Source organism: Nelusetta ayraudi, unplaced genomic scaffold (genome assembly GCF_046127955.1).
Source record: "Nelusetta ayraudi isolate G7.1 ecotype Tasmania unplaced genomic scaffold, CSIRO-AGI_Nayr_v1 ptg000043l, whole genome shotgun sequence".
NCBI classification, from domain to species: domain Eukaryota; kingdom Metazoa; phylum Chordata; class Actinopteri; order Tetraodontiformes; family Monacanthidae; genus Nelusetta; species Nelusetta ayraudi.
In genome coordinates, this window is record NW_027466093.1 from 2150738 (window position 1) to 2164634 (window position 13897).

The window sequence follows — 13897 nt, forward strand, 5'->3', positions numbered from 1 at the left end:
TCCATGATCCATAGTTCAATAACAAGAATATTCATGAATTTATTTTGCATTTTTATGTTTGTTTGGGTTTTTTTTTTTATACAACTATTTTGTAGTTGTTTGTGCTTGACTTTCCATCTCGCCTGACTGTCAAGCCAGAACTACAAACAGCGCTACGTCAAGTATATCATTGTGTTGCTGCACGCATGGGTGTGTAAAATACATATTTTTGTTGTATTTTTTTCTCTTCAGTGACACTGTGCTAACAGACATTTCTTAGAATTGTGTGATTACACAATTGATTATGTGACACTTCTTCCAGGTTTAACATTTGTGTATATGGCCGATCACCTCCCCCTTCGTCAGCTGTACATGGTGGTGTTATGATGGTGTAAGTTTTGCCTTCTTCAGCCTTACTTGCTCTTCATTTGATATGACAAATATGTGTTAACATGTTGTTTTCTGTTTAGGTGCACCTCAGGACTGATTTTGGTGGAGCGTCTGCATGCTGCATGCTCCATCAGCTCGTACCCCCTTCACCTAGATCAGGGGTGTTGTGCCACAACCAATCATCGCCCAGGGTGTCTCCCAGAGTGGTTGTGACAGGTCCTGTCCACATGCCAGTGTATGGACCTGCTCCTGAATGGACTCTTGTTGGACAGGAGGTTGAGGTAACCTGTTCATCCCTCTTTTTTTCCCCCCCCAATCGTGTATTTGTCAAACTGTGCAACTTTTTATTTTAAAAATGAACACTTATCCTAAGTTGACTCTGATTTCCTCTTCTCTTTTTTTTATAGACAGTACCAACAGCTGTTGAGACTGCATTTCACACAGACATCCCGTCCAATCCCGTGTGGTTCAGTGAGGCTGTGCTGTTGGACCACATGGAGACCGTCGTGGAGTCATCTGGCAGGGTTTCCCCAGCTGCCACGGTAACATTCACACAATTATTCATACACTTATCAACTAGGGGTGGGTGAAAAAAAAAATCAATATTGCAATATATTGTTGTGCTTTCTGTCGCAATAAATAATCGATACACTGACGGCAAATATCAATATTTTTTTCCAAACACCACCTGTCCACCTGTCCCGGGAAAGACAAAATCTCTCACGGGACACAATTTGTCCCGTTTTTTAGGGAAAATGACAAAACCTCATTTAATTTCTGTCTGTGGTCTAGATAGGGTTGCCAACCCTCCCATAAAATACGCGATTGTCCCATATTTGCAAATAAAAAAGCCTGTCCCGTAATGAACTGATGGGGGACGCACTTCACTTTGTCCCGTATATTTCGGGGACGCGGTTATTTATTTCTTTATTTTGTCTGCATCATTTTTTTATTGATTTTCAGAATCGGGGCAGTGAAAGGATTTTTTTCCCTCTCTCATCTTCCCGTCGGAAGATATCGTGTGTCGTGATGTTGTCATTATCGTGGGCCAAATATCGTCACAGTATCGAATCGTGGGTTAGCCGTATCGCCCCACCCCTATTATCAACACAAGATCACATATGTACAGTACATGTACAGTTTAATTAGTGTGTTACTTTGTTTATGAATTCATTTCTTTATGTTCTTCCAGATGTCCAGCCTGAGACGTCGATCAGCACGCGTTGCCTCAAAAACCAAAACAAACCAGTGACATGTTGGTATTTGGGATATGTGTATTTCATTGTGTGCATCTTTGTGATAGGACAATAAATGCAGTTCTTTAAACGTTACTTTGTGTCCTTGTATTTGCAGGTGTGGGCAACACGTTCAACTGTCCACATGACTGAGTCTGCCTCCAGCAATGTCACAGCAGTGCAGCAGGTTTGTACTTATTCATTTCCACTTCATCACCTGTGTGTGTTTTCTAGGCTTTACACCCATCTTATCGGCTGTATCGGATCGGCCGATATTTGGCATTTTTAGAAACGTTCATGATCGGGCGTCATGTCATGAATCACCGATCAATGACGTCATGGTCGTGTTGAAACTTTTTTAATCTGTCTCATTTCCTCCAAAGTAGTTTCACAGCATCGACATGTTTATTTGTTTGTATCCGAGTGTTATGTAAATGTATAGATTTGGCTTTACATTGTTGTCAGTTCCTTTTGTCTGCTGTGTGTCCGTTTGGGCACTAGATGGCGCAGTAGATCCTGTGTTCCCTTTTTTTTGCTTGTTCCAGGTGCGGAAAGGTGATTGGCTGGTGCCAATATTTAAGGAGGAGGACTTCAACACCTCGGTCTCTTTGTCCTTCTCCCAGCTCCCAACCAGAGGCCATGTGCCGCAGCAGCAGCATTCTGTGTTCAGCCATCAATTCTGTTTTGTAATCTATTTCAGTTCCCTTTGTGTCCACGTAGCCCGTAGGGGAGGGAAGCCATTTGTGTTGTGCCCCTTTTCTCCTGTGTTTTAGTTAAGGAGGTTAGTTTGACTGTCATTTATTTGATTGTTTTCTTCATAGGTAAGATCCATAAGAGAGCCATTTTGTTTGTTGTTTTGGCCATGCCCTCCCTGATGCCAGTGCAATGATGGTGACGTTTAATAAAAACCATCCTGTGGACGAAGCACCTTTGTCTAATTTGAGAGCTGGGAGAAGGGGGGGAGCCTTTATGTTGTGTCCTGGTTCCCCCTAGGCCGGGGCATAACACCGAGAGCTAATGATTCATGATTCAAAAACCTTCATTTTCGTCTTCGTGCCTCTTCCTGTTTTGAGTACTGTCGCTATGTGACGGACAATAAAGTTTCTTTGAATCTGCAATATATGCAACGCTACAGTACCTCGCGGGGGAACTTTGGTAAAAAAATTCAACACCACAAATTTAATCAGGCACTTGGAAAAGATACACACGGAGGAGCATGTCGAGTTCAAGAAACGCAGCGCGGAGAAAGAAAAAGAAAAGCAAACTCTGAAACGGATGCTAAAGCAAACAACTTTCGACGGTGCTCGTGAGAAGGCAAGGGGTGTACAGAAACAAGTATTTATTGCCTCTAACGTGATTGGATCGGTGATTGGCACAAAAATCGTGACCGTGTAAAGCCTAGTGTTTTCCTTTCTATGTTTATTGGCATAAAATCACATCTTTCTCATTTTAATCAGGTGGAGGTGACGCCACAGATGACCAGAGCTGTGCCCATGGTTCCTGTGGCTCCCGTGGTTGCCAGCACCAAGCCAGAGGAGGCCAGCACCGTCCAGGAGGCAACACAGAAGATCAACTAAGCTAAGGAGGCTTTTCTTTCTTCTTCTGTTGCCTCTGACTGCTCCGCTCGTTCTACGCCTCGCACATGTGATTTGTGATCCATCATCAGTTAGTACTAGTGAAGATGCAGTGGCAGATCATGGCACTGGTATTAGATTAGCCACAGGTGGAGAGCTGCTGACGTCACTTTCCTGCGCCGCGCGCTTACTTTGAGATTGCGATTTCGTTTTCGAGTTGTGGTAACTCTTGTGCAGGGCAGGACCATGAAAATTAAAAAGCAATGCCCTCAGTTTTCTTTTTGATTGTGTCATAAAAGGTGCGACACGAATAAGAAAATGAAAATGCATATAGCAATATTTATTAATGATTTTAATTATGAGTCAAATAATGCAGCTTCGTTCTTAAAATGAAAAAGCATTCTGCTATTGCTTTTTCATTTTTGAATTTTACATTTCATATTGAATTTTGGTAACTCTTTGCTGGTGCATGTTTTGAAAATTAAATCTCAAATGTGTTTTCCTTCATTTGAATTAAGTACAAGAATGAGCAGTCTTGAAGAAGAAAATGAAAATGCAGATTGGATTATTTATTAACCATTTTAATTATGAGTCAACTAATGCAGCCACGTTCTTAAAATGAAAAAGCATTTCTGCTGTTGCTTTTTCATTTGGATTATGGTAACTGTCTGCTTCCACACTCCAGTGGTTCTGCACATTAGTATAAATAGAGTGATTCTCTATCATGACATCACAGGACGGCGGCACTCTGACAGATTCCATGAACCTGGACACTGATGATCCAGACTTTGGACCAGATGAGCCAACAGGCCACAGTGGAAACGGGTCAGAACATGGGACTGGCTGCTGAAAGTATACAGGTAGGTGGCGCTGTCATCCCAAGTTGTGTGGTGTGGAGGATCGGGGTCAAAGTTCCAGATGCTCACAGATGTGACTGTGGATTCAGGAGGAGTGTTTGAAGGCTGGACTCCCAACAGTGATTGGCTGCTGAGGACCTCTCAATCACAATCAGGTTTTTTAGTGGCTGTGAGATTGAAAGTGAGATTGCATTGTCCAAGGAGGAGGACAGCAGTCAGTCATGTTTCACCTCCAGTCAACACGCAGTGGTTCACATGAAGGTCCAAGAGGCCTACAGACCTACACAGAGTCTGGATGTGGCAGCACAGTGGCATCATTGTCTTTGTTGTGTTGTTTGGTCATTGTGATCCAATGTAATGTGAGAGAAGGACGAGTGCAGTTCTATTGGAGTGAGTTGCTTACAAATACAGATTGCACAATTTCTATCCCAATTGTTAAGTGGGAAAGAGACCTGTCTCTCCAGCCTCACTCTAATTTCTGGAGAACAATCTTCCTGAACACCTTTTCACTGATAAAACAACCTATTCTACAATTAATACATTTTAAAGTACTCCACAGGATCCACTCCACCGGGCAGCGGATGTTTCAGATGGGCATGACCGCCTCTCAGACCTGCTCACACTGCACAGTTAATGTCCCAGATAATTACCTACACGCTGTATGGCATTGCCCACCAGTAAATAAATTCTGGCACGTAGTATGCAATGATCTATCAGCACAGGTTGGTTACAACATCACAGCCACTCCTTCTTTTTGTCTCATAGGGGACCTCAGTGATATCACATCAGATAAGGCAGAATCTCGCATGCTGATCACCTCCTTATCTATCGCTAAGAAAACAATCCTCACAAACTGGAAAACAAAACAACACCTGCACATTGCACAATATAGGAACTTACTGTTAGACCACACCTCCTTGGTAGGAATGTCTGCTTCATCCGATAACTAACTAGTAATCAATCAATAGCTGAGGCTGCTGGTTGATGTGGGCAGCGGTGGTCGTGCTGCCGCGGGCCGGGTGCGGTCTGGGGGGGGGGGGTTTGGGCGTGGGGGGTTCGGCTGCTTTGCGGGTTGGTGGGGGGTCGGGGGTTGGGTGCCCCGGCGGGGGATGTCTACCACGCGGGGGGCTGGGCCTGGTGGTTGGTGGGTGGTGCTCCGGGGGTGGTGCTCCGGGGGGGGTCCCTGGCTCTGGTCTGGGGGCCCCCTTGTTGGTGGGAGGGCTGGTCCGTCCCTGTGTCTGGGGACTGGCGCTGGATCGTACACGGTGGGGTCGCATGCCTGGGGTGGGGCTGCGCGTTCGCCGGCTACCGCTCCTGTGTGCCCGGGTGGTGCGGTGCGGTGAGGGGCGGGCCCCCTTTGGCTCCTGGATCCCTGTGGTGTCCCCGGCCCCGATGTCGCTGAGGGGGCGCCCTGACCGGGAGTCCCCCCTGGTCACATAATAGGTGTTTTTTTTTTTGTTTTTTTTTTTCCCTAAATTTTTAATTAATTAATTTATTTTCTTCTGTTTCGGGGGATTTGTGTCTTGGGTGGTCGCTGCCCGGCCTTCTGGCCTTAAGACCCTCTCCAATCTTAATAGCATTATAGACACTTAGGGCCTGGGGGGGTGGTTCGTGCACTGCGGCCGCCGCCCTGCTCAGCAGCAGTGTGGTTGCCCCAGGGCCTTACCACCCCTCCATTTTAAACGCACCATAGTTCAACACACCAGCAAGTGCACATATACACACACTGACACCCCTACACACAGTGGGGTCGGCCTGCTAGCAGGGGCGGGATCCGGCATCTTTCCCACTCTGGATGGGCCCTGTGCAGTCCGGTGCCCCTGGGGTGCGAGACCGGCTGGGCCTATGGGGACCTCGCCACTTGCGGCGATGCACCATACTGGGTCCGTAGGGGGGGGGCCTCTGGGTGCCCGGGCCTGCCTTGGGTACCAATCCTCCTGGTGGGTGAAGGGGCTGGGTCCTGTCATGGGGATGAGTCTGGTCTCGCTTGCCCTGGGGGGCCCCCGTCCGGGGGCCGGGCTCTGCTGTCTGTTCGCCCTGGGTGGTGTCCCTTCTCCTTGGGGTATCTGCCTCCCTGTCATCTTGCCCTGGCTCGTGGGGCGGGTGCCCTCCGGTCCGGGGGCCTGCTGCTTCGGGCCTCTTCCTGGCCGGCATTGCGGCGGGTGTGCAGTGTCCGGCCCCCCCCCATCCCCACCCCCCCCCCCCCGGGCTTGTCGCTGGCGTGGGGCGGTTGCGGCCTCGGAGGCCGCACTAATTGGCAGCCTACTTCCAGTGACGTACTTAAACACACCCACTCCCACATTCAGGTACACACACCACCACATCCACACACACACACACACACACACACACACACACACACACACACACACACACACAGGAGCAGCAGCTCTAATTGGCTGAGAGCTAAATATCTTCTTATCTTACTGGGTGTAAATGAATCTGTCCATTTTTTAAATGTCGAAATTTAACATTTGGTTTCTATTTTTTCAGATATTATTTCTGTCAAATTCATTTGAATCAACAGAAGAAGAAAATCAGTGTGTAGTTCAAACTTTGTGCGTCTTTGTGTTCAGTTTTTCTACTGTAGTTGTGCTTTTCTTTTCATTCCAGATGAATTCCACTCAATTTCCTTTTCAAACCTTGTAGGTGTTGAGTGAGCTGCAGCGCCCCCTGGCTACAAGTTTAATACTTTGACTCTGCCGACCGAGGTAAAAAAAAAACAACAAACTGACACTTTGCTGAGGACCTCCTGGAGGAGCTGAAGGTGCAGAACCTTCTCAGGCCTCTCTGAGGAGGAACTTGCGGCTGTCGGTCCTCTGCTGCCCCCTGCTGGTCACACAGGCCTCTTACACCTCCGTTTGTCTGTTCAGCACATATTCAATTTTTTAATGGCTCTATAAACGTCACTGATGAGACGATTTTATGATTCCTGCAGTTAAAATGTTTTAATTCCAAATCTGCAAACAGCTTCTGATCAATGAAGACAGAGTTGATTAAAATGATTTCAAAATTGACCCGTTTGAGAAAAGCTGCACTGTGGCGTTGTTTGCATGTTGTTTTAGCTCTCAGTGGCTTCATTTCGCATTTTTCTTAAAAGCTTTGTTTAGTGGTCCATTGTGGTCAATGGGACACTGAACATCCGCTTTGTGTGCCCGAGTTGTAAGAGGATCAGGTGCGGACATTTTAGCATTTAAATTATTATGGCTTATTAGCATAGGTACGTAGTACCTCACCTGTCCGTTCTTTTTACAGTGCTTCCTGAACACCTCACCGGCACACTACAGCCGCCTGCGAGCACAAAGCTGCGCAGAGCCTCCTCGTTGTTCTCCTCACCTGGAGGACGCTTGGTGATCAAGACCTGTGGCCCAAAACTCGGTCCTATAAGATAAGTGCAGGAACACTGCCGCTTCGCCCGCACTTGATTGTGCCAGCCGCCCCGTACAGACGGTGGACGGTGCATGTTGCTTCCGTCCCGCCTTGGTTTTACTTGTTGTTTTTCCGTTCTCGTTGTGTTTTTCTTCGTTTGCTTACGTCGCCACTGCTGACCCTCAGACAGCAGACGTTACACTAGCAAGTCGCCGGTCCAGCCACAGTGGTGTGTGTGCGTGTATGCGTGTGCGTGGTTGGTGGGAACGTGTGTGTGTGTGTGTGTGTGTGTGTGTGTGTGTGTGTGTGTGTGTGTGTGTGTGTGTGTGTGTGTGTGTGTGTTGACACACACACACACAATTGCATTGTTTGTTTGTTTTTCTTGCTATTTCAGTACATTTGACAGATTTTAGGGAACTTTTAGTAACCAACTGTTTATCTTTTCTTTTGTAGTCGCTGAGAGCTGCTGGTGGTGGCGGTGTCCCGGGTGGTGGTTGTTTTCTTCTTTTTTTTTTGCACTTCACTTTCTTTGCAGGTGTGTCACGTGTGAGTGGGGTGTTCCTTGTTTTCTTTGGTTCCTCCCCCGTTTGGCCCCCTCATCGGTAAGCCTCAGTTTCTACACCAAGAATAAGGAGCTCAGTAGCTCCGTTTTAAGTGTTGGTCTGTTTGTTCCTTTTATTTTTAAATGTTGAATAAAAGTTGGTTTGATATTTTAAACATTCTGAACCACGTCTCCTACTCCTTCCTCGTAGAACTTACCTGTGTGCCTAATTATTACTTTTGTGTTTAGTAGAACTCCCTGGGTGAAATTCCCAGGGTGGCGTTGTCGGTTCCTTTTCATTTTGTTAAATTCCCAATATTAAATCTTGCTTTATCAGATAGCCATAACCACTCTCATCGCCACAGGATATTTGAGTCATACTGTCGTGTCTACTTCCCAGTCTCAATAAACATGTTCACCACTGCTGCTTCTTAAATGGAGGTTTGTCGGGGTTTTTCCCTTTTTAGAAGCAAACCACATATTTTGTGTCTTTCCACCACAAGACATTGGCTTTTGTCACTCTCTTCGTCGTATTGGGAAAAAGTGGCATATCGGACTTTCCCGCCGCGAGTCGCTCGTCAACATACTGCTGTGAAAGGGGGGTGACGTCACAGAACGCGAGGTGCATTTAGGTGCTGCTGCGTAAAACTAAACGATTTTCCTGGGCAAATATTCATTTGACGTAAACGAAGTGAAATATGACTTCAATTTAAGTTTGTTTTAGTTTGTTTTTATAAACACACAAAAAAGTTTGAGTTAGTTATCGTTTTTGAAAAAAGTTCTTGACTTCTACTTTAGAGATATTGATGACGAGTTGTTGTATATAAACGGTGTGACTATGTGGTTCGGCAAGCGGTGGTGCTGTCTGTACATAGCTTAGCAAACGGCTAGCGCTAGCACCCCCTTTCAATGCCAGAGTGAAAAGATCCACACGGAGTGTTATGACCCACGGGTGGGTCTAGGTGCCTCTATCTTTGTGTCTGTGTGTGTGTCTGACAGTGGATGACGCCTTGCAGGTGCGGTCCTGGATGTCGGCTGCTGATTGGACGTGCCACGGCTGAGAAGGAGGAGCAGTCGAGCCAGCCTGACGGTCATCCCTCCTCCGCTCCCAACTCTGCAGTTAGTCACTTCTGAAATGGTGTTAGAGCACGCAGCTGTAGGTAGTGATGGCCGATCGAGGCTTTGTTGAAGCTTTGACACTTGTTTCAAAAAATGGTTCATTACTCGAGGCTTCAATGACACAGTGCTCGAGGAGGTCATCTAGTGCTCAATAAAATGAAGTGCAATGGAAACGTGTTCATTGTTTCATAGATTGTTTGGGATTTGATTCGCCATGCATTTTTGTTGGACAACACTACATGCTTGTATGGTTCAATGCTGACACAATAAAATAAAAATGAAAAATAAAGACAATGTCTCTTTTTTGGCACGACTGATTGTAGTAGACTATAGCTCTTATACTTAGCCTGACAGTTTGTGCAATGAATTATATTATATCCTAAAACAAGACTAAATAGCCCATAGTTTAAAGATATGTTCAATAGTAAGTGTTCAGTGGGTCAGATGTCAAATGTGATCTATTTAAAATGTAGAATAGATGAGCTAAATAACACATATAATACACATTGATGGGAATTGAACCGTCGCCTCAGTCTTGCAAGTCCAAAATTGTCATAATGTACCACAAACCTAAATCACACTCCCTTTTTTTCATCTAAGCTGTTTGAGTAGCGTTAGCACACCGTGATTCCTCATCAACTACAGGCCTACACTTCAAATAATTATGAGAAAAATCCAACGTAAAGAGAGCACTTCCATTAGGAAATAGTCAACATGAAATTTCGTCCTCTACTGACACCTGCTGGTCAAATTGAATCGTTGCAAATATTGTGAACAAGTTGTCATCTAATTCTAATCCTAAACAATATGGTCATTCCAAGTCAAGTATTAAGACAATTAATCAGGTTTGTACTGCTTGATTGAACACATTCATCCCGTTCCAGTGCACTAAAACCTACTTCCCTTCAGGACAGTGTCAGCGAAGCCAAAACTTCCTTGAGTGACGTTGTTTCCCAGCATGCAATGCGAGCTAGCGATTCACAATACTATTTCATCACAAACATGGATGTAAAAAATAAAAAGGGAAAAAGGGAAAAATGAAACTTCAGGAACAGCAACCATTGCAATACAAGCAGAACTGGGCCGAAGTTTTATATTATGTACACCATAATACAGCCTTCTGGTGGACAAGCCATACTATTTAATCCGTGTATTCCTATGGCACTTCCGTGGGTGGAAGCACATGGTAGAGGTCACGTGCTGGTTGTGCGGCACCCCTCGTGGCCCTTGCAGGGGGTCTGCAGGGCATGTGATTCAGGTGAGTATATGGAAAATATGAATCAATGTAGTCAGTGGTAACATGAGAAGCTTGCTGGCGAAAATAATGCACTACATGTGGATGTCACACTTTTTTTTTTGTATGAGCATTTAAAAAAAAACAACATATTAATAATATGGAGTTCAATGAAAGAGGTCAATTAATATATATATATATATATATATATGTGTATATATATATATGTATATATACATATATATATATATGTATATATATAGTCAGCTGCTTTCGGTTGACATATTAAATCTATTGTGATATGGAACGATAGTTCATAATGTACGTGTTACTTGCTTTGCAGATAAGGTGTACCCTATTTCTTGTGCTCATGGTTATTTTAAAAGGCAGACAAGAACGTTGTTTGCTGTTGGAGGGCTACAACAACACTTCGATGCTACGCTTTGTGCCGTCGCTACGGACCCCAAACTCTCGTTCTTGTTGGATTCGGGTTCTGCGCAGACTGGTGGGAGAGTTTGTGTTTTGCAAAGGAACGGTGTCTTCAGTTATACACACGCTCATTAAAGTGCTGACCGTGGAGGAAGCTGGTTTCGCTGCACGCCGTTTCCAGCAGAATAACAGCGAAATTACCAAAATAAAAACAAATCAGAAAAACATGTCTTTGCTGTGCTTTTATTTACAAAGTTAAAATTCTTCTAACTTACAAAAAATGTGAACGAAAAGGTAGAAATATAAATACGAAGGAATACGTATTTGTTCAGGGCTGCGCAAAGCCGGAGCCCTGCATTTGCTGCGCTACCCTTTTTAAAAAGGTCTCCGTTGCGCGTTATTTTAATATGTCCATCTCTTTTAGAAGAGAAAGCATCGCCCCGGTCTCATCCTCTCTCCAAATGTCAACATTCTTATTCGCGTTTGCCAGGTTGTTTCGCGCCGTCTGTTTTGTTAGACGACGTAGTTGTGCGGTCATGAGTTGCGAGAGCGAGGCGTGGCGCATGCGCACTCGCACTGTCCAGTTAATAGTCCGATTAAGGCGTATACATGGCAGAGAAATTTGAATTCCAATCGAATTATCTGGGTGTCTCAATCGGAGTTCTCCGATTCCAATCGGAGTTCTCAAACTCCAATCATAATCGGAGTGAGGTGTTTACACGCACGTGAGTTCTCCGATCATAATCGGACTAAGGCAATAATTCGATTTTCTCTAGTGCCATGTAAAGGCACCGAATGTAGTGGTTCAGACCAGACGCGAACAGGCGCGCGGCTCGTGCCATTCATTTCAATGGAAGCGGAAGCGCCACGAAGCGGAGCGCCGACGAATTTCGCGAGCGAGGCTCCAACTGGTTCACACCAGACGCGAACAGCTCCGCGACGGTCGACAAGCGCTTCTGCTCAGCTGCAGTCTTTTTTTCACTCCCACTTGAGCTTCTTTTTTTTTCTTTAAAAAAAAAATAAATAAAAAAAATCATTTTCATCATCGCCCCGTAGCCAGCCCGTAGCTTACTTTTGTGTGTGTGTGTGTGTGTGTGTGTGTGTAAATAAATAGAAACACGCACTCAGGTGTCCATCTCAAGACAAGACCTCTTTCATAATGATCATTGACTGGCATCTCTAGGCTCAAACAGACGTATTTTGATCAAGTCTTCCTGTGTGTGTGTGTTTAATCTCTCTCGCACTCTGATACAATGTACTGACAAATATAACATACAAATATGATATATGATCGAATTTGTCATTCGGTTTTTATTTTGAAATGAGTTTATTTTGAAAATTCACCGGATTTTCTCGTTTTTATTGAGCGACTTCCTGTACTGTAGACGAGGATCGCTCGCGGCTCACGCACGAAATAGAGCAGACGCCGAAACAACAAATGCATGCCGCGAGCCGCGTGCCTGTTCGCGTCTACTGTGAACCACCACATTGATTAACGTGGGCGCCGAATGGAAGCGCTCGGCGGCGCTTCGCTTCCACGTCCAGTGAACTGACGTTAAATGCATGGCGCGATCCGCGAGGGGAGCCGCGCGCCTGTTCGCGTCTGGTGTGAACTACTACATTGATTAACATGGGCGCCGAATGGAAGCGCTCGGCGCTTCGTGGTGCTTCCGCGTCCAGTGTGAACCGGGCGTTACGTTACTCGGAAAAATGTGTCGCCTGAGCCTCCGCCCCCTCCGTGCCCATTGGCGGAGGGAGGGCTCATTGAAAAAAAAAAAAAAAAAAAAAAAAAAAAAAATCGGTGTTCCTTCGGCGCGCCTGGGAAACTCTGAAATTATGAATAATTTAAGTTCGTTTTTGTCCCATTTGCCTGCATCAGCCCGTCATGATATTGTTAAATTAATTGAGAGCCACCCACTATTGTTTTCTGACCACCCCCGCCGTACGTCAGTTTTGCACCATGACATAGAAGTAGAGGGACATGCCACAAGTAAGCAGCACGCACACAGAATCAATATGGGGAAGTTCAGAAAGAAGCCTTGGCTCTCCTTCTGACAGTGCCCATCTTGATGTTTGGGGTCAGGTTTTTACAGACCATACTGCCCTCGAAGATGTGGTGGTTTTTGCTCCTGCAAGCCTTCAATCTCCAGATTTGCCACAGGAAGGGGGGTTGATAATGTGTTGGCAAGTGCATTATCACGTGTACATGTGGACTAGCTGCGGAATTCTTATTTCGGGGCAAGTGAGGTTTTTCTTGTTTAGTTTTATTTGTAGGTATGTTAACAGGGTTTAGTTCTTCAGGGAGGGGGTGTTATGACCCACAGGTGGGTCTAGGTGCCTCTATCTTTGTGTCTGTGTGTGTGTGTGTGTGTCTGTGTCTGTGTGTCTGTGTGTGAGAGATTGGATGACGCCTTGCAGGTGCGGTCCTGGATGTCGGCTGCTGATTGGGCGCGCCACGGCTGACAAGGAGGAGCAGTCGAGCCAGCCTGACGGTCATCCCTCCTCCGCTCCCAACTCTGCAGTTAGTCACTTCTGAAATGGTGTTAGAGCACGCAGCCGTAGGGGTGGGCTGCCATTTTCTTTGTCCCCTCTTTTCTCCTGTTTATTAAGTATGTAGGGAGGTTAGCCTTTCTGTATTTGGGTTCTCTTTCTTTCTTTAGTTAGTTCTTAAGGCGAGCTAGTTGGAGTTTGGTTTATTATTTTGGCCTGGGCCCACCCTGAAGCCTTTGCTGCCCACCGGTTAAGTTGTTTTGTTTATTTCATTTACTGATTAATAAAATGTTTTTTGTTGAAACTGCCAACTGCAGTGAAAAATTAATGAGGCTTGGGAGTGGGGGAAGGTGTCCCACATGTTGCGTCTCGGTCCCCCTCGACGGGACGTAACACAGAGTTTTCGCCGTGACAGCAGGTTGAGCTCCTACCGTGTTACAGGTGACGTCGTCACATTAGCCTGTTCCATCCCTGCTAAATTCTTTAAAGAACTACCGTAAGTAAACTTTTAAATTATAATACACTCTACACTAATTGTAATTTCCTGCCCGTGGTTCTATATTGCAACAGTTGACGGCTCATATCAGCAGATAAGCAGCAACAATCTGGGCATTACGGGTGATTCATAAATATGTCATTTCTTATTAATTAGCCCATAAGTGTTGTACACCAGTGTGACA